Source organism: Toxotes jaculatrix, chromosome 5, assembly GCF_017976425.1.
Source record: "Toxotes jaculatrix isolate fToxJac2 chromosome 5, fToxJac2.pri, whole genome shotgun sequence".
NCBI classification, from domain to species: Eukaryota; Metazoa; Chordata; class Actinopteri; family Toxotidae; genus Toxotes; species Toxotes jaculatrix.
Window position 1 is genome coordinate 2,839,356 of NC_054398.1, and position 27,574 is coordinate 2,866,929.

Here is a 27,574-nt window from a genome sequence, read left to right on the forward strand (position 1 = left end):
TCGCCACCGCCTCCAGCGGTGAAGTTACTGATACATTTTCACATCAGTTTCATCGTAAATTAACTGTCAGCGCTGCCAGTTTTATAATATCAGACAGTACACAAGCGTTGAATGACTGGACAATAAGCTGAGACTCATTTTTAATTCCTATTTGCTCACATAACTACATCCTATATGTAGAACATTTTGCTGTATATCAGTTTATTCATCCACGCAGCGGGCATGAATGAACACTGGAAATAGATGGAGAGACTGCTGATCAGATTATTACTGTAAGAGGGTTTGTAGTCTCAGTCACACCACAAGGGGAATATAGTTTTTCTAGACTGATTCCCTGAGACTGCCTTAAAGTTTGCAGTTTCACAGTGTCTCATAGTTTATTTGTCTGATTTCGTGCATCAGAGATGTAAAAATAATCCATTTGAATTAATGAATTTAAATGGTAGTAACTTAATAAATGTGATACAGTGATCTGAGGCAGTAGAAGATGTGCATTTAGTGTCTCTGTCTCTCTCTGTGCATGTTTTACATTGTGCTGCTGCAGACTTTGTGTTAATGTGACAACATTCAGTTCAGAGTTGAGGTGTGTCGGAGCTAATACAGACTGTCGTGACTGTTTGCATAAAAATGACCAGCGTGCTTATTCAGACGCGAGACCAACGTGGTAAACTGCTGTCAGATTAATTTAAAGGGGCGCATGTCTGAAAGGAGCTTAAGAGAAATATTCTGCTCTTAGCCACTAAAAGCTCCACTATGTTCACCAGCAAGTCACTAACCTTCCTGTCTGTCACTGAGTGTTGTTCAACTAGTGGTTATAGATGAAACATGGCAAATACCATTATCTTGAAATAAAATCCATAGGTCATCCCTCTATTTATCTATTTATTCACTGCAAAGCAGTTAATCTGGATTTTCTTTTTTTTTTAATCTTTTTGTGATATTTCAAAAGTTTGCTGCAAAGCCTGAAAATTATGACACATGACGATTGTCAGGAGTTTGGGTGGAGGCGGGTGCTCTGGAAAGGCCGACAGCAGCGGCGGCAGCGAGCGGCGGGCTAGTTTTCAGATGAGCGGTGTTCACAGACACGCAGCAAAAGAATGAGCCGAGCAATGACAGCTTAAGTACACTGCCATGATTAAAAGGGTGTGTTGGATATGTGTTGGAGTGTGAGGAGTCCTGTGTCATGTGAGCGTAGCTGTGGACCAGCGTGCAGGCTTTGCTCGTATTCTTTTGAGCTACATATGTGTTTAAAAAAGTGTCGCTGGGTGCATAAATTAGATCAGGCTAAATTTAATTGACTTATGTCAGTTCAGATAAACAAAAGTGAACTGCCTCTAATGTGATCACGACCTGTGATCTGATAAGAAGACAACTCTGGAAGAATCAGTGACTTAAAAAAAAAAATCTAAATCAAAATTGTCTCATTTACAAGTAGAAAAGATGGCGGGTGTCTGTCGGTTTTTAAAAACACTCAAACAGAATGCACTCAACGATTTAACTTCTCTCCTCTCTCTTTTTCTCCTTACACCCTCTCTCTACCTCCTCCGTGGCTCTCTCCCTCCCATCGTGACCATTTTATTAAATGGGCGTGACCTTTCTGAAGCCGCTGGAAAGGAGCCATGAGGGGTATTAAAACCAGAACAGAGACCAAACAACAGCTCCTCTCCTCCTCCTGCTCCCTCTCTTTATAGCTGTCTGTGTGCTGTTTTACTCTGTCATCACTTTCCTTCTTTATCACCTCTTCACTCTTCCTTGAACTTCTAACAAAAATAATAAATCAGTGACCTGTTTACATTAGTCACACTTCTCACACTATGTAAATGTGACTGACACTAATTGGACTAAATATCTGATATCTGGAAACTCTTCCAGCCCCGCTGTGATGGACAGGTGACCTGTCCATGGTGGACCCTGCCTCCCCGCCGCCCTCACAGAACAAGAGCGCCAACAACAGATACTCAAACTTCACTGACACATCACTGATAATGAAAGATGCAAAATAACAGGACTAGGTCAAAACCTATAAGGCTGGACAACCATTTATCTGTTTATTCTACTTATTCCACTCAAAGGACTTTGCACTACGAGCCACATTCACCCATTCATACTTTTCTAGCACACACACACACCGATGGTGCATCAGGGGTAATTTGAGGTTCAGTGTCTTGCCCAAGGACACTGCGACATGCTGACTGGAGGAGCTGGGTATCCAACCAGCGACCTTCCTATGACATCCTGTGACTTTACAAATGACTTGTAGAAGCACAGGTATGCAGACCAGAGACTGGATGTGTTCTTTCCCACCAGGCTTCGTGTCTGCTCCTCTTGCTTTGGCATTCTCTGCTGTTAAATCTCTGCTTGTCTAACTCTCTCTGTCACTGCTTCTTTTTGTTTCTCTGCTTTTCTCATTCATCACCGCTGTTTGACAGTTAGTTGTGTTTTTTTTTTTCCAAAACCTCTTCCCCACGCTTTCCTTTTCTGACTTCCAGCATCTTTTCCCTTCTTCTCAGCGTCCTTTGACATTTTTCTTCTTGCCCCTCCAACACGTCTCTCTTTTAACTCGCTCTGTCACTTCACTTCTTTCGCTCTTAGCTGGTTTTTCACACCATCTCATCCTCCATCTCTGCCTTTTCTCTGTCTTCATTCCACCACATCTCATCCCTCTCTTTCTCACCCTCTCTATTCACTCTGACATGCTTATGTAAGACAGCTGGTTGTGAAATCAATTACCATTGCATTACCCGGCTATATTTGGCCTTGTGACGCCACCGCTGCTGGTGGAAAGATACCAGTGCCATCCTCCTCTGACTTAATGCTTTGTCTGCTGTGTAACTTTTTACAGAAGCTATGGTGAAGTTCTCATTGTTCCTTTAAAAAAAGATGTTGATGCATGTGATTAGAAATCATATGCGTGTCTTCTGTAAGTGTATCTACAGTGTGTGTGTGTGTGTGTGTGTGTGTGTGTGTGTGTATGAGCCTTTAGATTCAGTTAGTCAGTCTGTTGATCATCTGGTCTGTTCTTTACTTTGGTCTGTAGCCAGAGGTCTCAACAGTTACTGTGCAGATTGTGATTAAATTTGGAAACTTGTGTGATCCACTTTCATAACTAACCAAGCTCGCCTTTGTTTTTCAGTTTATTGTTTTATTATTTTTTATTATAATTCTATTGTGATCTTAACTTGCTTTTTATTTTATTGTGTTTCGACTCTTATATTCATCCTGTTGTTCAGCACGTTGGTGGAAAGCGCGTTATAAATAAAGGTATTATTATTATTATTGTTCTGGAGGAAGCGTCGACATTAATTCATCATTAATACAGACGACACTGCACCTAAAAAAATCTGAAAAGTAAATCTGATGACACAGCAACAGCTGCTGTCCTCCACCATCACAGCACGGTCACTGGAGGTTCACACGTCAACTTGAAAAGGATTGTCCATAAAATGGGCAAAGCAATGATGCTTTGGGATTCTGGGACAGTTCTGGTCCATAACTGATGACTGTCCATCATCATGGACATCTAATGAGTCTGCATGTTTGTCGATGTTGTTGTACAGTAACATCCTGCATGTTGGCACAATTTGTTTCTTGTTCACAAGAATATCATCTCTCCCTTCAGCTGCGTTGTGTATCTAACAAACAACACTGCCAGTAAAGCCACTGAGTGGAACAGTGTGAGGCATGTGGCCATCACAGTCCACTCTCCACAGTGAAGGACCCAACTACAAAGCTTCTCTTTATCCCTCAACCAACTGTGGTCAGGCAGCCAAAGTGTCAGTGGGTGAGAAGTTATTTGCAGGTCTGTTTTCTATGTCTGCTTTTTGTCTCGTTTGGACAGAAAACAGTCTGCTTTTACAGCAGCTTGTTGAGAACAAAACAGACCTGTCCTCTTTTCGTTTCTCTCCCTCCTTCGCTCTTTTTTTTTTTTCCTGCCCAGACAGGGTTGCTATGACAACTCAGCTTAGTCCCATCAGGTCTGGCTCACCTTCTCCTCATGGCTTTTCATTTTTTAACATTGCAAGTGAATTTTCCCACAGTCTCATAAAACCACCTTGTCATTATACATCTTATATGTTATCATGTTGCTTTCATCTATTTCTTATTGTCAGGTTTACAAAAAGCATAGTTTTCTTTGTACTTCACTTTTCGTTTCACACTGGGTTCATTCAAGCATTAAAGGCAGAACTGACGCCGCACTTTAAATACTATCTTTGCATTATCATTATCATTATATTAACTCAGGAGAAGTACTGCTGCTCTACCCTCTCTGCTCTCCCGCTGTAAATTACACATAATGTCCTCTTTTGTGTTCCATTCACAAGTACATCTTGCCAAATTACACATCTCACAGTTGTACCATAGTAACCTTTTCTCTTTGTCTTTTTCTTTGTTTTCTTTTCCTCCTCCTCCAGTCTGCATAGGGTTATAAGACTCCATTTGTATTGTCTTTGATTATTTCTATGATCTTCTGTGCAGGATAAAATCAAGGTAGGTAACATAAAGGTCTTTACAAAACATTGATTAGAGCAACTTTAAAACAGATTTTGGATTTAAGAGCAGCAGCATATTCCCTTTGACTCTGTCTTTAAAAGATTATTTCATATTGGTTTTGGTCATGTAATTTCTGAGCTCTGGCAGCTCTGCACCATTACTAAAAATGGCACAAGACATGAGAGTAGTCAGATGACAAGCCAGTGTTTGGTCAGATTATCTCAACCACTTTATTTGGAGGTAAGTGAGCACACCAGAAATGTTGCCAGTCTTTCATTACAAGTAGAAAACTGCATCCATGCATAAGTACAGGTGGTCAAAGCTGAAGGAAGTCAGTTTGTAAATGTGACCGATGTTTACAACAGATTTACTACTAATTTGGGTTTTTTTTGTTTTTTGTATTGTTGCTGTGTTCTTAGATCTCAGCAATTAACTGGGTCAGTGCAAGGTTATCACTACTGACAGGAATGATGGGCAAAAACACAAAAATAAGATCTGTTTTATATTTATCCTTTAAAAAAAAACAGTCAGAGAAGAACTAATTGGATTTACTGGTTTTGCCTTTCCAGACTGGTCTCTGATTGATCAACACAGAGCTGTTGATGCTATCTATGACAAATTATAATGTATCCTGTATGCTGTTGTGTTGTTTTTCTGGGTACGTGCATTTTCTTTCCTACGTGACGGAGATCAAACCAGCACAGAATGATGCTGTAAGGTTTGAGTCATTACAGACACTGTTTGTCTGTGGTTGCCTGTACAGACCACTGACCTGTATCAGAATTAACTCTAATGTGATTTGTGTTTTGTTATTGTAGGCTTTCTCTGCATCTTATTGAAGAACTTTCAGCTGCAGCTGGAAGTGAGGTTGTGGGGAAAATAAAAGTGAGCTAAAACACACTAAAACACTCCACAGAGCAGAAGAGAATTCAGTGATAGCTGTGTGTAGGTTTGTAACTGTGTACATAGTTATTTGATCCACTGTTTATATAAAAAGACTTAATATAAGCTTTAAATGTGAAGCTTTAGCAGTATTCAATATTTTTACACCCAAAGGTCAAGATAAAAGGCCCAGTCTATACTATGCATTTGTCTCTACTGTAAATGAATGACACCATTTGTGTATTATGTGTGGATGATGAAAGGTTTGCTGCCAGTGTTTTAGCTCAAATCATCCAGTGACAGGGCACTTTAAGTGATTTCAGGAGCAGTATAAAGGCTCAGAGAGACGCTTCCTGTCAGAACAGAAATCAATTGCATTGCCATGTGGAGGGGATGCAGCTGATCCAACGCACATTTACTGAATCAATGTTTGGAATCTGGGACAGAGGCAGAGAGACAGCAGACGGAGAATTTTTGATGCTGATAAATATATATTTGATATCCTTATTGTTTATTTTATTGTTGATTGTTTTGCAAGAAAATTACAAATAAATTGCAACCTTGTATCAGTGGATCTGCATCAGCTGCTTCATGGCTGTTTGGTTACCAGCTGACTGATAACAGCCAGTAATAAGTGCACAGGTGTATAATTACTGTGAGTAAAAAGTATACGCAAGAATCTACCAGCATCATATCCATTATACTGGCAGTGGGCAACATAAACATGAAATGCATAATAACATAAATAAAATGAATGACCATTATTAGAAAACCTATACACCTAAATGACAGAAGTCTATGCCTTCATCTATCTCCGCCCTTGTTTCCTTCCTGTTGACTCAATGTCTTTCAGTTGGTGGTGTGATGTGACCCCTGAGGGGGCTTCCTCCAGTCAAGCAGAGTGGAGATGCTAATCCTGACTGACATGCCCAGACAATCTCTCCTGTACATCACGTCACCCCTCCCATTACCAGCCAACCTGTCAACCTGTTTGTCTGACAGATGCCGGTGTGCACACACAGAATGGAACACTGCTCCTGCTGACACGCGTGTTCTTTTGCTGTTTTTTTCATGCAAAATCACAGCCCAGCTTACAAATATTTTTAAATCACAGGAAATTAAGTCAGCTGTTTCCACCATATGAAATGAAACTTTTTTATTTTTAAAATATTTACATCAGAGATATCAGTGTCGGAGTGGGAAATTAAATATTAAATACCAGCTATCAACTCCAGATTGAAACCATCAGCAGCTCTTTCTCTTCTGGCATAAAAAGCTCCCTTGTCAGCGCTGTCAGATGAAAGCTTTGTGCCTCCAAAACACTGCAGCCAAAAAAAAAACAAAAAACAGCTTTACAGCCTCAGCAGTTGAGGAACGCAGCCTCATTTTGGACTGAAGCCCTGGCATTTTTGCATTCATACTTCTGGTTTTCACAACAGGAAGCAAGCTGATTCAGGTAAAACACAAGAAAGCACCAAAGAAGGGGACTCAGAGAGTGTCCGGTCACACAGTGGTGAGCTCACACTTTTGACAACACACTCTCTCAGAGCTCTATATTTGCCTCAGCTCTCAGTTATGGCACCAGAGTCAGGGCGTGAGAGGGCAGTGCTCCTTGGGGGGGGTCTGAGTTCCTGCTGAGAGCTGGACTTCACCAGCCACCGTGCAGGGGTAAGGCTATTAGTTTGGAGCACTAAAGATGTGTGCAGAGGACGAAGCACTGAGCCTTTGTAATCTCCAGTCTTATTTGTTCATTTACTCAGAATATTGGCAGGTTTCTAAAGGACAAATTTAAGAGCTTTAACAACCTCTTTAATGCTACCTGGAATTCAATTTGAGACCAATTTAAAATCCCATATTAAGAGAAAGGTTGTCAGAAGCAGCCTCTCTCGAATTAATATAAATGGTGAAACTTGGAATAGTATAAATTAGCAGAAAATTGGATACAAAAAAGGACAGCATTAAATTAATTTGCTATAACCCAGTCACCAATGGTCAAAACAAAATGGCACCCATTGTCACCCATCAGCTGTTACTGTGAGCATTTAACCGTTTACAGCATGAAGGATTTTTTACACTTGCTAGACTTTGGTTCCTTAAATATCTGCCAGTTTGCTTCAGATGACTTGAGTCTTTAAAATCCCACTGTTGCAGATGAGCTCTGTTAGTAAGAATAGAAAAAGTCACGACTGATTCCACCATGGAGTTATAAAACACTGCTGTTAGTTTTTCACACAGGCAGCATGGGGGGAATATTGAGCTGGCATTAACAGGGGAACAGGAGACATGGAATAAAATTTATTTCCGCTGTTGAGACCATAAAATGAGAATTAATGGTTTTGAAGTGAACCTATGTTTCTTGTAACTGTGGACACAACTGACACTTATGGGCTCATGGTAAATAGTAAAATGTTGGGTAACAGTGAGACAAATAGGAAAGCATCATGAAGTCTGACTCTGTCTCATCTGCTATCTGTCCTAAAGCTTGTTAACATTAGCAGCATTAGCCACCATGAGCCACTGGTCCTAACAGATGCAGTGAACCTGGAGCATCAAAAACTCAAGTTTTATAGAGTGGAGCAAAGACCATTGCACTGAATGTTCAGATGATTACAATTTAAATTATGTCATATATAGAATTTTGCATACATTTACAACTGAGATAGATTTGGATGTTGGAAAAATATTCAGCCACATGCATTTTTATATAGTAATTTATATAGTAATTTATAAGTATTTTATAATAATCTAAAAGACGGACACAGACACGGACTGCAGCCTGCATGCCAAGAAAATAAATGATTCATAACTCAGCTTAATTCTGCTGTGATGTATATCCTAAAATATGTTCCCAGCTTTGAAGCGGCGTACAGGGTGGATGAGGAGCTGGCACTGCCTGAGGTGTGAGCAGTAATTAAAGTGAAGGTCCCCATGTCTGGGTTTGCATATAGTCACTTGTCACTTTAATTCCTCTCCAGTGGGGCTCTGAACAAGAGGTGGCTCTGTAAAGTCCGATAAGACAACTTTTATTAATGTTGAGAAGCTGCACAATCCTGTGTACAAGCAAAATAAAAAGCTGAGGCAACACTTGTCGCTACCCACAGCTGTTATTTTCACCGCTGTGTAAAATCATGACCTAACATTAAACTGAATATTTCATCATGAAGCTGTAAAAGTATATTTAAACAGGCTCCACAGCCCAAGGACAAAAATCTACGGTGGCTTCAGAAAGTGCTCAGATCCTTTCATGTTTTATTTTTATTTTATTTCACTTAGTCTTAATGGATTATTGAGTGTACATTGATGGGCAGTTTGATCTCTTTAACATTAAATTGACAACATAATGAAGGAGTCTGAATATTTTTTTAATCCCCATATACATGAACCGAAGCATGTTGGGTGTTTAGTATCAAAGCCCTGCAGACTGCTTTGAAAAATTTGTCGATTTAGCTGTTTTCATTTCTGTGTAAAGGCAGCGCCTGCGGTCACCTGGAGAGCAGATGAAACAGGACTGCATCCTTGTTTTTCATGCAAATCTCTACCTAGTTAACTAAAGTTTTAAGGGAAAAGTTTGTAGAGTTTTTAAGCTTACCATTCACTGTTTAAAATATGATTTTTTTTTTAAATCAACAACACTGTAAACTGACCTTTCACTGGGTTTGCAGTGTTTACACAGATATGTGTGAATCCAAAACTATAAACTATGTGCATGTGCAGACATTCTTAGTTTCTATACTATGAATGTGTCTGAATTGAGTGGTGAGAACTGAATTCAGTGGTGGAATTTTTGTGTGAAAGTAAAGGCAGTAAAAAAATGTCATGGCTAACCTGATCAATGGAAACATGTTAACACCAACATATGGGCCTATTTGGAAATCAGTATGACAACAGAAGGAGAAGAATGGGAAGTTAAAAAAACATGAGCTATTTTAAATATGACATTATCATTTATCATAGGAGGCCAGATCATTATAAGCTTGCCTTAGTCGACTCTTAGTGCATATAACTGTGAAGTGCTGCTAAGCAGTGAACCACAGCACGTAGAGCATAGAAAATCCTCATCTTCACTCATTAGGGAGAAAAATGTCAGCACAAGAACTGTTTGTCAGGAGCTTCATGACACGGCTTTCCATGCCTAAGGTGACCCTGCACTGTGCCGAGCATCAGCTGGAGACGTGTAACGGACACTGCAATTAGTTCGACCTCACTAATGCTCTTGTGGCTGAATGGTATGCAGTGAAGAGGCTGTTTCAGTAACAATGGCCATGGTTTGGGAATGACATGCTCACTGTTCACACTTGGATGTAATGTTGTGGTGCCCCACACACTTTTGGAGATAGAGTACATTATTTGTGCATCTTCTGTCACTGTCTCAGCAGTGATTCATGACAGTCAATGAGTTCCATCGCCGACTTGTTATTAACTTGTTTAATGTTCAAGCTGAAAAGGTCGTGCCTCCCTCTCCTGAATGGCACAGTGCATTCTAATGGTTGTGGTTCTATAGACTCCCCACGGTGCTGCAGGGCAGATGCCAGCTAAGGCAGACGGGCAGACAGTGTGTGGTTACCAGCAGTACACTGAAGGGAGAGGGGAGTGTTTGCTGGACTCCTTCCTGACCCAACCGGAGAACCAGATGTCGAGGAGCAAAGCTCAGTGGAGCACACCGAGGGGATGAATGGTTTGCTGAGCAAACCACGGAGACACATGGTTTTGTTACAGTGTCCAATGAAAAAAAAAAAAAAAAGGCCATAACCAAGAACTCCAACAGCAGTGATTGCCCTGGAGGTGTAAAGCCATAGCATGTAGAGGGATAAAGGGGTTAACAGTCTACAGAAAGAGAATTTTGGAACAGAACCTGAGAAAAAAAAAATCTGTTGGCAATAGCCTATAACAAATAAAGAGGTAGATGTAATGAAGACAAAAAATGAAAGCATCAATTAACCAAAATTACAGAAAGACATGCTTTATTTTTTTTTAACCTAACACCTCAGTGGTCTGTAGTTATAGGAGTTACCTTTGGTTCATGTAGAGTAGGGGTGTCACTTTTTATTCTACATTCAGACAACTGTTGAACATGGAAGGAAACATTTTAATCTCTAACAATCGGCTCAAATTCAAAGTGTTCACAGGGTTGGTTGGGGTTGAATTAATTTGAACAAATCATGTTTAAGTCCTCATTCTTACTGCACATTTTTTTGTGATTCCCTATCCCCTAGTTTGAGATGTCTTAAGTGAGTTTACAGAAAAGGGAAGCTGCTCTGGAAAGACACATCACTGCTTTAATTTCATTTTTTAATATCATAGGCAGCACAGATGTAATTATTTTTGCCTCCATTGTGCTGTGGGAAGAGGCAGAAATCTTAGAAGCAGATATCTGGAAAACGTGAACATTAAAGCAAAACTACCTGCACGGCTGGATATTTCCGTTCTTCACACCTTATGTATTTCTTAAATGTTTTTGAATTGAAATTATTATGTTGATACAATGGCTATTGTTAACATCAGATTCCTCCTCAGTTTCCTCCTGGTTGTTGTTACCCCACAGACACTCAGCCTGTGGAGCTGAGGGGAATTTGAGGAGGTGATATGGAAATACACCACACATATTATTTTTAGCTTGATGGATTATGATCCTGACATGGCAGGCTTCTATTTTTGTTCAGTACAAATGAGCCAATAATTAAAGCAACATTTCAAATGTCTTTCTGATATTTTGCTCAGTGCCAAGGTGCATTCACTTTCTCCCAGGAATATTTATCAAGGTAACTATTTATCACAGTTCTACGCCTCTTCATTGCAGTTGCTAAGCTGAAGACGAACTAAACTGCAAACACACTGAAGCTCCATAATGATTGAAAGTACGAATGCAGAGATGTGGAACATGCAGTTCCTTCCACAGTGAATCAGACACACAAGACAACCAGCACTCAGGCTGGCGTTTCAAAGCTGATGGGCGACAGTAGATAAACACTCACATTAAGAAAAAATGACTGTGTGTGCGTATGTGATGACAGGTCATGGTGTTGTGCTCCATTTCTTACTGAGTAAAGTAAGATTAACCAGGGATGGTCAAACTTACCTAAAATCACCCAATCAAGATGTATCAAGTCTTTTTGAGGTTTAGAAATGGATCAGAAAACGTACTTGAAAGTTACAAGACTTCAGTCCAATGTACTGGTGTGATCGGACACTGGGGTTCAAGTTAGCATTTCACCAAAAAGCCCACATGGATCCACATAGTTATTGGTCGTAGATCGTAGACTCAGCTTCAAACATTCCCTGACCTGACTCCTGCCACTGTCCCTCTCCTGCTCTGCCTGAATGCTGCTCTGGATTCCACCTAACCCAGCCTCTGCTCCCATCCTACTTTAAGGACTCTACTACCCCATTCTCACAAACAGCTTCAGTTTGTTAATAAATAATTCTTCTTTCCAATCCCTTGGCCCTTCTTGCCCCTGCTTCTGTGTTCTGCAGTTGGGTTCTGGCCAAGGATGAACCCAGCAGAGTTAGATTTAAACTCTGAAAAGGTCTCCAGCTTTTCCCTTATTCATAATGTCATCACCAGTCAAGGCACACTCTTGGGGCAGCATGAACAAGTTTTAAAAACCATCTCTAGCCATGCGCCACCAGATTGGCCTCCTCTATAACTCAGTAACTTCTCTTACAGTTAAACCTACCCAACCAACTACCGTCCAGACAGCTCCTCCAGGTCCACCCCAGCTGTACCTGTTCCAGCTCCAAATTCCTCACCTCCTCTCCATGAGCCCTTTGTTCCTGCCCCCTAAACAGTATGGCACTGAACTTGGTTCTACAATACCTAAATGTTAAGCACACACCAACCTTAAAGAGAACCAACAGGCCAACCTGGGTAATGGTCCCTCTAACAGTCTCTAGGTCACCCAATTCTGTCTGCCAACCAAACTCTTGCCTTCCAACATCAGAGGTTCTGGTGGCCAACCATGGAAGCAGACACTCAACCCTGCATCTCCACCTGTTGGGTGTGCACTCAAAATAAGTCATCTACTAAGCTCAGCTCTGGCTTTCATCATCCCCTGCCCATTGTTGTTCCTGTCCTCACATGGACTTTGTCACTGATATCCCCTCTTCAAACAGTAAAACTGTCATAATAACCTTTATTCACTGTTTCTCAAAAACTGCTCACTTTCTTGCCCTGCACAAGAAAACTCCCTCAGGTAGGGACACGGCTGAACTCCTGGTAGAACACATCTTCCACCTCCATGGTTTGCCCATAGACACCGTCACACACTGGAGTTCCCTGTTTAGCTGGGTGGAATGCATGTTTTTTTATATGCTTTATTTATATGAATGATGCACTGATTGGATGGCACTTTGATTTCTTTGTACATGTTACAACGACAATAAAGATTATTCTATTCTATTCTATAACACCTTGCCCAACTCCTTCTCTTGTAAGCCTTTTCTCTGTTTGCTTTGTTACCAACCCCCTTTACTACCTGCACAGGAACACGAACTGACCCGCCCCTTATAGCCAAGCGTGGATGCGCCACTGTTTTAGGTTTGGAGACAAGCCAGGACCACTCTTCTCTGCTCCCCCACCAGAATCCAAAGGCAAGCAAAGCACTGTCGCATTCCAGCTCCCGGTTACAACCCTGGCCAAAAGGAAAGGCTTGATTCCAAAGATCTTCCTCTCACAGTGGAGTCCAGGAAGTTGTCCCCCGCTTTGATGAACCCTTTGAGATCGAGTCCACCATTAACCCATTGTCCTTCTTAAGCTCTCTGTCTCACTTGACATCCACCCCACCTTTTTGTCTCTCAAATTAAGCATAAGTCATCCAGTCCTCTATGCCCATCTCCCTCTTCTCACCAGGGTGGTTGGTGACCAGCCAATTTACATGAGATCGCGTGTGCAGGTATACAAATAATTTCCCAGCACCTCTGATTTAATTATCAGGCTTCAACTCCAACACACTGCCAGATTGTAGACTCAGCTACACACATTCCCAGACCCCCTGCCTCTGTCCCTGGAGCAGGAAGCTCCACCTGAAAACCATGCTGGACATGCCCAGCTCTCCCAGACGCTCTGGATTCCCTCTGCCTGATTTCCCTCTACCTATGCCCCTGCCTTGCCCTGCTCTGCTCCCCTACCACAATCTCGAGCCTCGGATTCAAGCTCCCAGCCTCAACCTTTCCTCTTGTTTCTCCTCATCCAGCCTCACAAACATCCTCAGCTTGTTAATAAAGAATCATTTGTTACAATTCCTTGCCTGCACCACAGTGTTCTGCACTTAGGTCCGTAACACTAGCATCAAGTCCAACAATAAGCTCATCTGTAAAACTACAACCCTAAACAAATCAGTGTTGTTGAACGGGGAGCACATTTAGCATATAACTCAGAAGCTAATCTAGCAATCGTGTATGGGGTCTATCATTACCTAGAGTCCAAAGAACCACTGGCTTTTCTCTTATGTCATAGGTTCACGTGCATTTTCCTTTATTGACACTGCCATTACCAATATAAGCTCACCAGGGTGCACATATGATGAGATGGAGATGGCTAAATCGTCAACATGGTACAGAAGTATGGAGATCTTTCAAAGACCTTTAGCTGCTGATTCTGATTTTCATTTCTTTAAAAATCTGAAGAATGAGCAAACCACTCATGCTGGAACAGTTGGCGCAGTGTGTCACCTGGAACAGGTTGCCGCCAAATGTTGTTCAGAGAATTATCAGTTTCAGGTTCTGGCTTCACTCCCAGCCTAATTCCCAGTATCTGTTGTGGTTTAAAAATGGTTTTTAGATAGATATTTGTCAGATGACAGATGGACTACTCCTGTCCTAGGCATGTTTAAAACTACATGATGAATTTTCATTGGATTCGTGGACATTTGCCCACTGCTGCAGAATGAATATGTGGAACACTGGACTGACTGATTGACAGAATGGAACGGATGGACGGAAAATGCCATAAATAAATCCACACAGGCTGGATAAAGAGGAGACCTGTGTGGCACGGTATGGTACGTTATGTAAGGAGGTACAGTGGCTTCACGATCCTACGTACATGGTCTGCAGGAGGCTCTGTGGAACCGTGCAGCCAGCCTTGGGAGGGAAGTTCCAAAACAATCCAGGCCCCATCTAGCAGCGGGTATAAAAATACAAGAGACAAGATCTACTGTACTGGTGATGGTGCATTGCAGGTGCAAAGGCAGTAATAACATTCACAGAATTATAAGAGGAGACTTCATGCAATAAAACTACACAGAGTAGACAGAAGGTAATATTAGGTATGAGACAGAGATTAATATTATCCTGTGGAAACGGCCAGAAAAGACAGAGAAATATGAAGCTTAACAATTAATAGCTAAAAGACTGTTCTATTATTGAGTGACACTATTTTAGTTATTGGCTCTTACTATCAACATAAAAGAGAAGGATCTGGCCCTTGCAGATCTTAGAAAAGCCAGAATGAGGCATTCCAAGCTGCATTAACTGACTTTTATCAGCCACTAATAACAGTGACCAGAAAAAGGTGCAAAAACACGGACTGTAATTTACATTAATAAAACTGTAGTCTTATTTCCAAGTAGACATGGGGAAGCTAGCTAATGAGAGCAGAGATCCAACAGGAATGTCCAGCAGAGAAAATATATCAGCATGTAAAACATGTAATAACAACGCTGCTTTTCCAGTGGCTCACTTGCAGTGCCAACCTCCATTGTTTAGCTGTTGGAAATGCCAGGGGGAAAGGGAGGGTGGAGGAGGAAGGGAGGCTGGGGCTGAGAGGGAGATTTGGGGGACTCCAAGGAGCAAGAAGAGGCATGCCAAAACAGAAAGATCGAGAATCACGGAGCACGTTTTACAAGCCAGAAAGCTCAACATCTCTGAAATCTGTGAGTCACCAGTATTGATCAACGGCTGTATGAATCATAAAAAACATATTAGGATCAGTTCTTTCAAAGGGATGATTCAGACCTCACTTACTGCCTCTACTCTTAAACTCAAAAACTCAAATTTGAATCCTCCTCTTTTTTTATGTGAGGAAATGTAGATTACAACGACATAATCGTTAATATTTATGCTGATTTGAATGATCCATTGATATCCTGAGTGCTAAAAGGCATCCTTACTGAATTAACTATATATCTTGATGACATTTTTCTCTCCTTTTTAACAAGTATGCATAGTATTAGTGCATAACTGTCTTTCTCTTCATGAAACATTTACTTAACTCAGATGTGCTGAAATAGGTAAGGGGGGGGGGGGGGGGGGGGGGGGGGCTCATTTCAGTTGTCTCTCTTTCAGGGGTCCATCTATGGCAATTGACCAGACTATAAAATAAAAAAAAACATCACTGCAACAGTTAGTCCTGTAACCTCAGCACAGCACACAAGTAAAAACCATGAAAATAAATGGTAACAATTTCATTTTAATTTTAGTTCCACTTTAACTCTACTATCTTGTTCGCCCATACTTGTCATACTGGCTCCTTGTAGCTCATGTAGAGCCGATTGCTCTGTATTGCTCTTTGTAAATCTATTTATAAACCCCGAGCTGAGAAACTAACCCGCTCCCAAAGGGAAGACTGGCTCGGCTTCAGTGGCTGTGCTGAAGGAGAGGCAGTAGTGAGAAAAAAAAACAAAACAAAAAACAACAACAATAAGTTTCATAGCTTTAAAACTGAATGTGAAAACACATCCAGCAAGGAAATGATAAGAGAAGTTCTGGATCCTCTGGAGGAATTATGTAAGAGGACCATACAAAACTGGGACATTGACAGTGTTGTTATTGCAGAGGTTTTAAGTGGGATTCAACAAAAAACTGTGTTAGATGTTCATCGCTCAGCTGATGGTCTAGTTATGGTCCGACCCAAACAGGCCCTTTGAAAAACAAATACTTTTTTAAGTCTTCAGAGGTTTATTGTTATTTATAAATAAACCTTAACAAAACTGCAATTACAAATATGACAGTCCGGATAGAATACAGGCATTTAACATAGTGCCCTATTGGGTCTTATTTGTTTTTCATGAGAGCACCAAACCACATTACTTTACTGTTATTCCCTCATGCATTACAGCCTCAGTCTTTCAGGTGTAGCCAGCAGCATTGAGCAAATGCAGGCAGATTTGAGGCACCGCTAACACAAGCCTGCACCAAATTCAATCAACTTTTATGACTTCCACCTACTGTACAGTCATCATTCACTTACCTCAGTCTGCTGCAAACCAAACAATATTGTCTTTAGCGCACACTGCTCTCTCCTCTCTGCAGTTAAATGCCACTTCAGAATCAAATCTGTCGTGTTTACCAAGACTTTTTCTAGAAGCAGAAACTTCAACACATCAGCCTAACTTTATTATTCCACTGCGAATTTAATACAGTACAAATACACTGCCTTTCAGATGAAGCACATGCTAATCTTTTTAGTTTTGTTAGCAGGCAACGATGTGGAGTAAATGGCGCACTTTGGTTCCTGCAGGGTCAATAAATTCAACCTGTCGACATCCTATTCACACCAAAGCAGAGGCTGGAGAGGGGTGGATGTGTGTGTGTGTGTGGTGGAGGGATGGGTGGGTGGGGTGTGAAGTAAAGTATAGAGTACAAAGCCTCAGCACCAGTATTCACAGACACCGTGCCAAAAATCCTGCCCTCATTTTAACATCCTCCTCTTCCTCCTCTACAACAAAGCAGCTACAGCACATGGGAGCTTAAATCGATAAAGTTAGAGGATAAATAGAGGATAAACTTAAAACATTGTGCTCATATCAGCTTCTCAAAGAGTTTTAGCCTTGATTTTGGTACAAAAACACTTCAGGATGATTGTTTCAAAAACATTCTCAGACATAAACTGCCTAAAAATATCACGTTCCAGACAGATAAAGCTTTACTGTACCTGTGGAGTAGTTCAGAGTTTCTCCTGGCAGTACAGTCTGGTTTTTGGTCTCTGTGTCCGTGTGTGCGTCCCACAGGCTGCTAAGGACTGGATGAGTATACAAAGCCGAGTTGGTGTGTCTATGGGTGCACCAGACAAAATGAGAGCGAGAGAGAGAGAGGCAGAGACTTCATCACACACTCTCTCTCTCTTTCTCTCCCTCTTTCTCCCTCCCCTTCCTGATGATAAACAGAGAGCACGTGGCTTCACCAATGATGCAGCACACTGAAGATCACAGCACCGAGAACTGAGGGGGGGGGAAGAAGTGACAAATGAAGCAGAAGAGAAGAAATACTTGTAGAGAGAAGACAGGAAAGAAGGAAATAAGAGTAAAGAAAGAAGAATGGTTGGAGTTGAGTCTGTTGGAGAGAGAGATAATGTGTGTATGACCGTGCTCTGTGTGTGTGTGTGTGTGTGTGTGTGTTCATCTTGTTCTTGAAAGCAGGACACTGCAGCTCTGAGTTGGCACACACAAGCTATGAAATTACTCATGCTTTTTAGAACACACTGGCAAAATGGGAACATATTAATCGAAATCCGAAAGAAAATATCCTCCTCTGAACATCCAATTCTGACAAATGAAAAAAAAAAAAGACGTCATATCGGCTTACAGACATCCTCACACCCACACACGCACAGAACAGCTTTTTTTCTGGTTTAAAATACTGTCAAAGGAACTGACCATGTTTGGGAAACTGGGGCATGAAGTGATCGGCCCAGTGATTCCAAAATCATCCATGTGTCCCTGGTAGATCGCTGACTTCAGCCCCACCATGTTAAACTTTAGCATTTCATAGCATTTAGCATATCTATAAGAACAGATATAAGAACTGAAACTGCATGTTGTTTGAGCAATGTTTAGAAGAGCAAATCTTGTTGTCCAGATCAATTCCCTGCACCAGCAAATGTTTTGTCGACAGGGTGATGGTGGGCAACAGTGTTTGGTTTGTGCCCTGATGTGCCATGTTCTTCAGATAATGCAGGAGAGCAGGGCTGGGGCTGATCTGTGAGGACGGTCATATCTTGAACACACTGCTGTTGGTCCAAATTTTGCCAAAGTCCGATGCGCATTTGGAATCAGAGGAGATTCTGGGACTACCATCTGTTCTACCTGTCCTGGTTCCAGAGATCTGAGCCACTACATCTGAATCATATGGCAATGTTACAGTGAAAAGGCAGTTGGAGAAACAACCAACCCAATCAGAGCACTTGTGGGTGCAGGGTTGACCGAGGACACAAGAGAAGGGAGGGGTTGAAAACTGAACATTTTTAAGGAGGAAGCAGTTCTCTGTGCATCCTCCAAACAGCACGCAGCTGAATGAGGTGCCAGGGACAGTAAATGAAAAAAGACTTCCTTGTAGTTGATTATCCACCTTGTACAAGTGCATACCTCATGAAATTGGTCTTGCTGCTGTCTGTCTTCAACAAACATCCTAGTGGGATTTTGCCCCCAAATCGCTTCTTACTAACACTGTCAGAAACTAGTCACTATCATGAGGCACAGCTGGGAGAGTGCTTGTCTGAATGTAGATCTATGGGAAGAGAACTTCATTCAAATATCCTGCCTCAGTTCTTCATGTCATTGATTCCACAAGATGTTGGAAACTTTCCTCTGAGGTTCTGTTGACATGAACCATCACATCATTTCTACAGATTTGTCAGCTGCACATTCAAGCTGCCAATCTCCTGTTCTACCACATCCCACAGGTGTTCTGCTGGATTCAGGTCTGGAGACTGTGGAGGCCACTGAAGTTCACTGAACTCACTGTCATGTTCATGAAACCAGTGTCCACTGCAGCCTCAGGTCTCTGTTCTTGGCTGACAGGACTGGAACCTGACGTGGTCTCTGCTGTTGTAGTCCATCCACCTCAAGGTTGAACGTGTTGTTCACTCTGAGAAGCTTCTCTGTTCCCCACAGTTGTACAGAGTGGTTATCTGAGTTAGCGTAGCCTTTCTGTCAGCTCCAACCAGTCTGACCTCTGACCTCTCTCATCGACAAGGTGTTTCTTTCCACAGAGCTGCTGCTTCCCTGGGTGGTTTTTGTTTTTGGCTCCATTCTGAGTTGTGACACTAGAGACTGTTGTGTTCTGCTTTGCACTGCTGCCACATGATTGGCTGATTGTTTAATTGCATCACTAACTGCATGAGTAAGCTGTTCCTAATAAAGTGCTCGGCGAGTGTACATTAACTCTTATTATCTTTCTTTCAGTTCAGCATGAGAACTCCGTTATCTTTGTTGATTTGACACTTTTTAATTAAAATAACCTATCGCAAACCGCTAAGCAGAAACGCTCACAAGCTAAGAGGCCAGTCGTGAGGTTCAGTAATCCTGGCATATTCAATCTTGTAAATAAAAGAAAAAAGAAAATTAAGTAGTGAACCAGTGAACCAGCTCATGATGTAGGCTATAATATAACAAAGAATAAGGTAAAGCATTTGCTCCATATGGACCTGTCTGTTAAGAAATGGAATCAAATTGAATTTACTTGTGGCTTTTATCCACATTTCATATCGACAACACAAAATGCAAATGCTTGTTTGTGAGTTTTGGAAATTCACATGAAAATCAGCTTTTTCAGTTTTGTGAGTGAAGATTATTCAGAACAGGGAAACTCAAACCTGTATTTGTTTCAAAAGAGCCATCTATCGCTCTGTTTATTCATCCATCCATCCAGCATCTTTTCCTTTCCTTGTATGTGTTTCTTTTGTCTCATTGGCAGTGTGACCTACTTAGCGCATCACAGTCTGACTGAGTAGACAGCGGCTTCAAACTAATGCAGACGCTCTCTGCTCTCTGACTGTTAAACAGCATTTAACAGTCACACTGGAGCCTAATCTAATTTAAAGACATTTGAATTATATAGATGTATGCCTCAACCATTCATTCAATGAGCACATGCTGTACCACGTTATCGAACGCTGAAGAGTTGTGAAGGCATGTCTGTGTTGTACTATACACTCAGTGGGCACTCAATTAGGAACAGAAAAGCAACACGTCCAACCTGGAGGTGGATGGACTACAACAGCAGAGACCACGTCAGGTTCCAGTCCTGTCAGCCAAGGACAGAGACCTGAGGCTGCAGTGGACATAGACTCACCAACACTGGACCGTGCAGTCAATGTTCTGTAAAACCAAAACAATTAGTTAAAAGAGGCTAAAAAGCTCTCTGGTGCTATTTACTAAGTTGAGTGACAGTTGTCTGTGATTTCCACACTATGAGCAGGATCTGTAAGTCACCGAATGTTATTATCAAAAATACCGAATATTGTCATTGTTTTAGTGAACTTTACCAGAGAATGGCTATAATCATCAGACATTTAGTTCAACAGGTGATTTGTACTGTCCACGATTCAAAGCCAGAGCAATCAATAGAAACCTGAATCTCTTGTACCTTTTATGTGGAATGCAAAGGTAGAAGTCCCGTCTACAAGGATAGTTGGTGATACAATGATCTCCTAAGCAAATAAGTGTATTGTTGTAAAAACCTCTGGTTTGCTGGTGTGTGGTATGTGTGTTGCTGTGTGTGTGTGGTATGTGTGTAGCTGTGTGTGTATGTACCACAGCCTCAATCTCTGCAATTTCCCAACGTGTCCATCAGTAGCCATGTATCCTCAACACTGGCCTGGAGCAAACAAACTGAGACCCAACTAGTTTTCTGTAAATTGATCTAGACTACAATGTCAGCTGAATTCATAAATTATAAAATAAAGTCTTTTTTTGGAGAAAAGGTGACTGCCGACCATGAATGATGTGTAATTCTACGTGACAAGTCTGAAGGATGAGAGATAAAATTCCTTCATAAACGCTCTGACAGACAACGGCAGCTTTTCCTGACGTGTTTGTGTCATGTGGAATCAATTGATATCTGTCGACGTGTCACAAGCTTTTAGATCAAAGTCTTAAAATTGTCTTGTTAACTGCCTGGCAAATTAGATGTGGTGTTTCTGTCACAGGCTGCTTCAACCACATAACCAACTGAGACCAGCTTTTCCACTGCAGCCAGAGTCATCCACACTTATTAAATGTGACAGTTACGTAATGTGAATTAAAACATCATTAACACGCTACCAAATATATAACAGTCCAATCTACTGGAAGAAATATAGGTCCAGAGATAAGTTTAACTTTTGTGTGTACTGAGTCTAGAGAGTTACACTATTGTTCTATAACCAGGCTGTTAAAGGAACGTAATAAGGAAATAACATTAAGAAATGTTAGTTCATTTTTAGCATTTATTTCTACTGCTGGATTTAGTGGAAAAGGTTCTGCTCTGAACGACAGAGCTTTGAAGTGAGCGGTGAAGCAGAAGTAGAAAAAGTGTTCCTTGTTATTGTACTTTGCATAGTGAGAAAAGAAAGTTGTAGTTTTTAGCAGCAGAGAAAACACGCAGGCGGACTGTGAGTGAACATATACTGCCTCATTTTTGTTGTAAAGTGCGGAAATAAAGACATGTCACACAACAGTCTCACATCTGCCTGAGTGTCTGGGTGCAGCACGAATGTTTAATTAAATGTGTCTGTTTATTTCTCCTACATTATATATGTTCTCTCTAGGCAAGGGAACAAGATAAATATGTCACTGCAGACATCAGCTCAGACATTTAGAGATGGAATATTCCAAAAATGAATGCACCCATTTAAAATTTTCTTACCTCAAGCAAATGGCCAGTAGATGGTCTGGAAATTGCTTTTTGATAGGTAGTTTTCTGAAATACAAATCGAATCGTTCAACATGTAGCTTCACCTCCTGAATCAATGCATTAAAGTCCCCATGTGGTTCTACGGTGGAGATAATACTTTGCACCCACATGTTTCTTGTTTCTATTTTTTCTAATTTGATCAAAGGTAATGCAAAGTAGCACAGCCTTCTCCAAATCCATGTTTTAGCCATTGCATAAAATTAGTGTCACCTAGTTGCTAGGATACCACGCTACTATGTTAACCTGTGCGGTTACATAGGTGTCCTATTTTTGATTTTGTGGATTTGCTCCCTGCTGATGCAGGGACGCTTCCTGTGACATGTTGTGGTTTTCTGTGAGACTGACAACTGCTGCCTGCTCCTTCTACTCGTTTCTGTTTAATATTTTCATTCTTCTCAGTCCTTACTCTTAAAACATTGCTTATCTTCTCCTGATACTAGTTGCCTTGTCGGCAGAGTTTGTGTCTGTCTGAACATGTAGCACCACCATGATGCTGACACTGTTGGCTTTCAGTAAATGTTTCAACAACAATTAGATGGATATCCATAAAATTTAGTACAGGTATCTATGGAGACCAGAGGAGGATTTTGGTGATCCCCTGACTTTTCCCTCTCATCACAGAGGATTAACAGCACTAAAACCATTTTGTTTAAAGTTCCTTTAAGCAGTGGAGTTCCTCTCATTACCTTATCTCACGTCTCTTCACTCCTCAGGTGACCCAGAGATGATTTCATTCCGCCATCATGATGGATGTCTCACTTCCCTTATTAACGTTCAGACGAGCAAGGACCTGAAGGAGGCTTGAGCAAGGACACACGAGACCATCCCTCGCAGAAGTCTGTAATCGGAGCAGATGTACAGCCGTCATCAGAAATTGATGTTACCTCAGATGACACTTCAGAGAATAGGACATCTCATTTCACTAAAGACATGTTTCATCGATTCCTCTCTCCTCACAGCATTTCTTTGAATCTCATTCATGGATGTTACTCAATGGATGTTACGCCTAAAAATGAGCTAAAAATGAGGGTCAGGTTTATACAAGCCGTTAGTCGGCCTATGTAGACAGCTAGATCGATGAAAACAGGAGTGTGTCAGTTCTATCAGACACACCTGAGACCATCAGCTGAAAAACGCAGCTGAAATAATTTCAGTGTAGGTAAACCGTAAGATGCGAAGATTAGATGCAAGTTAGGGAAACAAGAAGACATTTGAGACAAATGAGAAGCACCCAGTGAAAAGAACTTCATGAGGTTGAGCTGTAAGAGCTGAATGCAAACAAAATTATTCATGGATTACTGGATTAATAAGTACACTATAATACTGTGCGAGCTGCTAATATCTTACATTTACAGTTACAAGCTATCCTTGTACCATTTTAGGATGTAACCTGTTATTTCAGATGTTGTTACGTAATAATCTCTTTCTTCACCATTGTCATTTCCAACTGGGTATTTATTTTAGTATTTCTGATTCTGATTGGCACCCGTGTTAAAAAAGAAAAAAAACACACGCGTTGTGTAGAGTGAGTTTATCAGAACTTTTTCACTGAAAACAGCTGCTCACTGCTGATGGGAGCAGTGAAAGTGAACCAGTGAACAGTAAAGTTACAAACTTTAAAACCAAAACTGAGCTGAAAGACACCAAATACACACACAAAACACACCAAACTGCAAATCTGGATGATAATATATCACAATTATTGACATCTATCATGTTGCATGTAGTAATTTGTCCCTCTAAAAACATAAAATATATTGATTACTGCAGCTTTAAGGGCCACAGACAACAACACATCTGGAAATACTCAGTTACATGTAAAGTAATATAAAGATAACCATTACTGGAACAACAGCATTGTATGATCTAATTTCTCACAAACCATCAACCACATTTCTACAGTCCACAGCAATCACACTCTCCTGTCCAAATCCTTGTATCACTATTGCATAGTCAGACACACAGATCACCATCTACCAATAGTTGCCTATTTTTTCCTCAGGGCTGCCTGCCACCTGCTACACATAATGCGCGTTGGACTCCCTCCTCTTCCCAGCCCTGACAACATGGAATTGTATGAGCTGTTGCTCTTGTGCCAACGCAGGAGGGGTTGAGAGGGAGATAATACTCATTTGGAGAGCATAGCGGGGGCGTTGCTTCAGATACAACTAATCCTCACACCTCATCACTGAGATGTGGTTGGCTGCTGTAGAGCCGTTGCTCCCTCTCTCCTTTTTCCTTCTTTCTTATCCTTATTCTCTCCTCTCTCTTGACATTCAGCCCCTTTCCTGCTGTCTTTGTTCTAATCTCTAAGTCCTCTTCTCTTTCTTCTTTTCTTTTCCTCCTGCACTACCTACTTTCTTCTGGGACATGATCACAAGAGGCGAAAGGGCGGGGCAGGTTTTAGAAAAAAAAAAGATAATAGAGGATTTAAAAGATAAGAGAAGTGAGGCAGATTAAAAAGAGGAGTGGAGGATACATCACAGTGGGAAAGAAAAATGTTTGTACCTTTCACATGTTTTCCACACCAAAATTAAAGTTTCATTATATATGCTTGGCTTAGTTTTTTTTTTTCATTGATTATAAACTTATGTATGTAGGTTTTTATGCTTTATGCAAAATTAAAGCCACATTTCCCATAAACACAGAGGCAACCTGTCACAAACAGTATACATTTTTCTGTTCAGCCCCCACATTGTTTAAATAGCCAGTGCATGTGTTCATCTAATCGCCCATGGGCATTAGGCTTAAAATGAGGTAGCAGAAAGTAATTGTGCGACAGACTAAGAAAAAACAGGTCTGAGTTCAGTGGTGCAGTATTTCACTGTTATTTTAAGGGTGCATTATCAAGATAGTAACTTGCACCTATCTATATAAATGATATAGATAGGTGGACAACACACATACACTCCGCTTGTTATACATACACATCCTGCTGTTGCTGCAGGTTTTCTTGCACATTTCACAAATGAAAACTGACCATTGAAATTATTTTAGTTTCAACTTTTAAGGGTTGCCCCTGCCCGAATGCTAATGGCACCATACTTCTTGGCAGGAGACGACTGACAGCACAAAGAAAAGCTATGAATCACCAACCAAAAATAAGAAATGCAAACCAAAACGCAGGCCATGCAGTCACACTGCACCTGTGATTTTAGATGCATTTCATTCTTTACATGGTACAATCTCTCTCAAAAACATGTCTGTTGCCAAAATGTTAAAATTATGGCCTAAATTACCTGTAGCTGGTGGACATCTAATTTACAACACTATTATCATACTTACATCTATTCAAATGTAGATGGAGTCCTATTATCCCACTCTCTGCTTCTCAGTGAGGCACATTAAAAATGAGTATATGAGAAAATGCTCAAACATTTTAGTTAGCTAATGTTAGTTATCTCACAATAACAGAAAGCAAGCTTGAAACAGTCTCAGAACTGATATTGTCTAAAGGTGTAGCTAACCATTGACAGGCCTATGTTGAAAAATCTCCTGGGTTTGTTCAGAGTTGGAGGGTGTGTAAGCTCTGCTGTGTGCAGTCAGTGGGGCTCCTGACGGTCAGTAAATACCTCCAGCCACAGTGTCTTGTTTTCCGTTTCCACAGAAACTGTATCATGCGGGTTTGGAGTTGTTGGACAGCAACTTTGAAGTAGCACTGAAACAAAGTACTGAAAAAAATGACAAACTTTTGGTGTTTAGTAATTACTTTTTTTTGGTTAGTAATAAATACGTGACTGCATTTTTCAAGTAACTTGTCCCAGGGTATTATGTGATGTCCAACTGTAATTGTAGACACTGCACAGTCCAGTGCTGTTCCTCGGGGGACTGGATTCTATTAGGGCAGTGCTTTTATGGTAAGTACAGTACCCTGTCACTTCACGTTGGCAAAAACTCATCTGGCTAATAGGCTCACACAAACCAACTTTTTCTTTCGAAAGAAGCCAGGAAAACACAGAGCTCTCTCTGATCTGACAGTTTGGTTGCCTTTGCCCATGGAAGCTCTTCACAAATCAATATGTGAATTCACTGCTAATCAGCAGCTTTACACTGTATTCATCTGAACTACTGAGAACAACAACTTCAATAAAAGTCCTGCAGTTAAATTTCATTTCTTTGCTATGTGGAAGCTAACTACCTATTAACCACTAACACCTGAAATTCAGTCCTGCAATGTGCTGTAGAACAAGAGGAACCAGTGCAGGCTGTTGTTGAGTGAAGAGGATAAAATGTTAATTGCATAGTATGGTGTACTGATGGCCCTGCTCAAAATAGCAGCTCTGCCTGCACAATGTCTCCACACTGAGAGAAAGTGATGAAATTATGTCATTACAGTTTAGGTGCTTAAATGTAGAAAATGAGAGACAGAGTGAGAGAGAGCGACAGAGGGAGACAGAACAAGCCTTGGGCTCCTCTCAGCATTTTGTCGTGTACACAGATGGTTTCCCAACAAATACCAAATGTCAGAGGCCCTTAAAGTAGACAAAAGCCAGAGGCAGCATGAGTGTCCTTCCTGGAAGCTTCCCCTCAGTCTGCCCTTTGCTTCGGCTAAACCTTTGGCTGAGACTGCCCACCAGGACCCACAGACAGATGTAATGAAAGGCCTGTAATAGATCTGCCTGCAGAGACAGGTAATCAGACAGTAATGGTTAGATGCAGCCACGAACAGTTCACACAGTTTAGATTTCTCACCTTAAAATCTTATCCTGTGGGTGAGACTGATTTCATCGTGTCCCCTTGATTTTACAATAATAATAATAATAATAATAATAATAATAATAATACTAACTTAAATTATCTAGCACATTTCACAGTTACAAAGTGCCTTACTGTAAAAACAAAGTCAGCAGGAACCTGACCATTTAAGATTTTACAAGTATTTGTATCAGCTGTAGTCTCATACCAGAATAAAGAGCGTTGCAATAATCAAGTCTTGAGGAGGTAAAAACTTATGGACCTGCAGATGAAAGGAAGACCCTGATCTTCAAATGCCTCATTTTGGCAAAACAGATCTGTACACTTTTAATCACCCGGCTGTCAAAGGACAACTCCTCAAAGTACACCTCGGTTATGGGCCTCTTTTTTTAACAGTATGAGATCAGGCATCCAGAGTAGATGACAGATTATTAGTGCTAAGAGATAAACCAATCCAGATAAACCAACAAGCCACTGGTGAAACTGATGAAAGCATTCAGTTTGACCTACAGAGAGTGAAAGCTACTGTGAAATAAGACATTCTTGCTCTAAAATCATTAATAAAAAATGGCAGCTCAGAGATGGGTCCATAGAAATGACTCTAAACTTAGGGCTCCAGAGAGGTCTTCTCTGAGAGAGGGGAGGTTCACAGTTAGAGGGGGAAAATGTAGACACAGAGCTGTTACCAGTGTCTAAGATATATCTGGACCAAGCCCCTGAACTGCTGCTATTAAAAACCACCATGTGGAAACGCACTCTGAAAGGCAGGTGAATGACTTTGAAAGTGCAGCAGTCTGTTCCAGGGTTAGGGACAGAAAGATTTCACTAAGGTGAGTCAACACCAAGCTCTCTAAACTCTGTTAATGTGCTGCTGAAGCGCCACTATTTTGTGGTAGAA

At 41.1% G+C, this 27,574-nt stretch overlaps 1 protein-coding gene across 2 annotated transcripts in view; it reads right to left on the reverse strand.

Moving 5' to 3' along the window:
- Positions 1 to 17,307, reverse strand: part of ndrg4 (NDRG family member 4) — a 44,112-nt gene extending 26,805 nt beyond the window's left edge. For both annotated transcript variants that reach the window (XM_041038131.1, XM_041038130.1), the window contains exon 1: positions 17,243 to 17,307. The gene's annotated coding sequence lies outside the window, so the exon portion shown is untranslated. The remainder of the gene's footprint in view (positions 1 to 17,242) is intronic.
- Between the last annotated feature and the right edge of the window lie 10,267 nt (positions 17,308 to 27,574).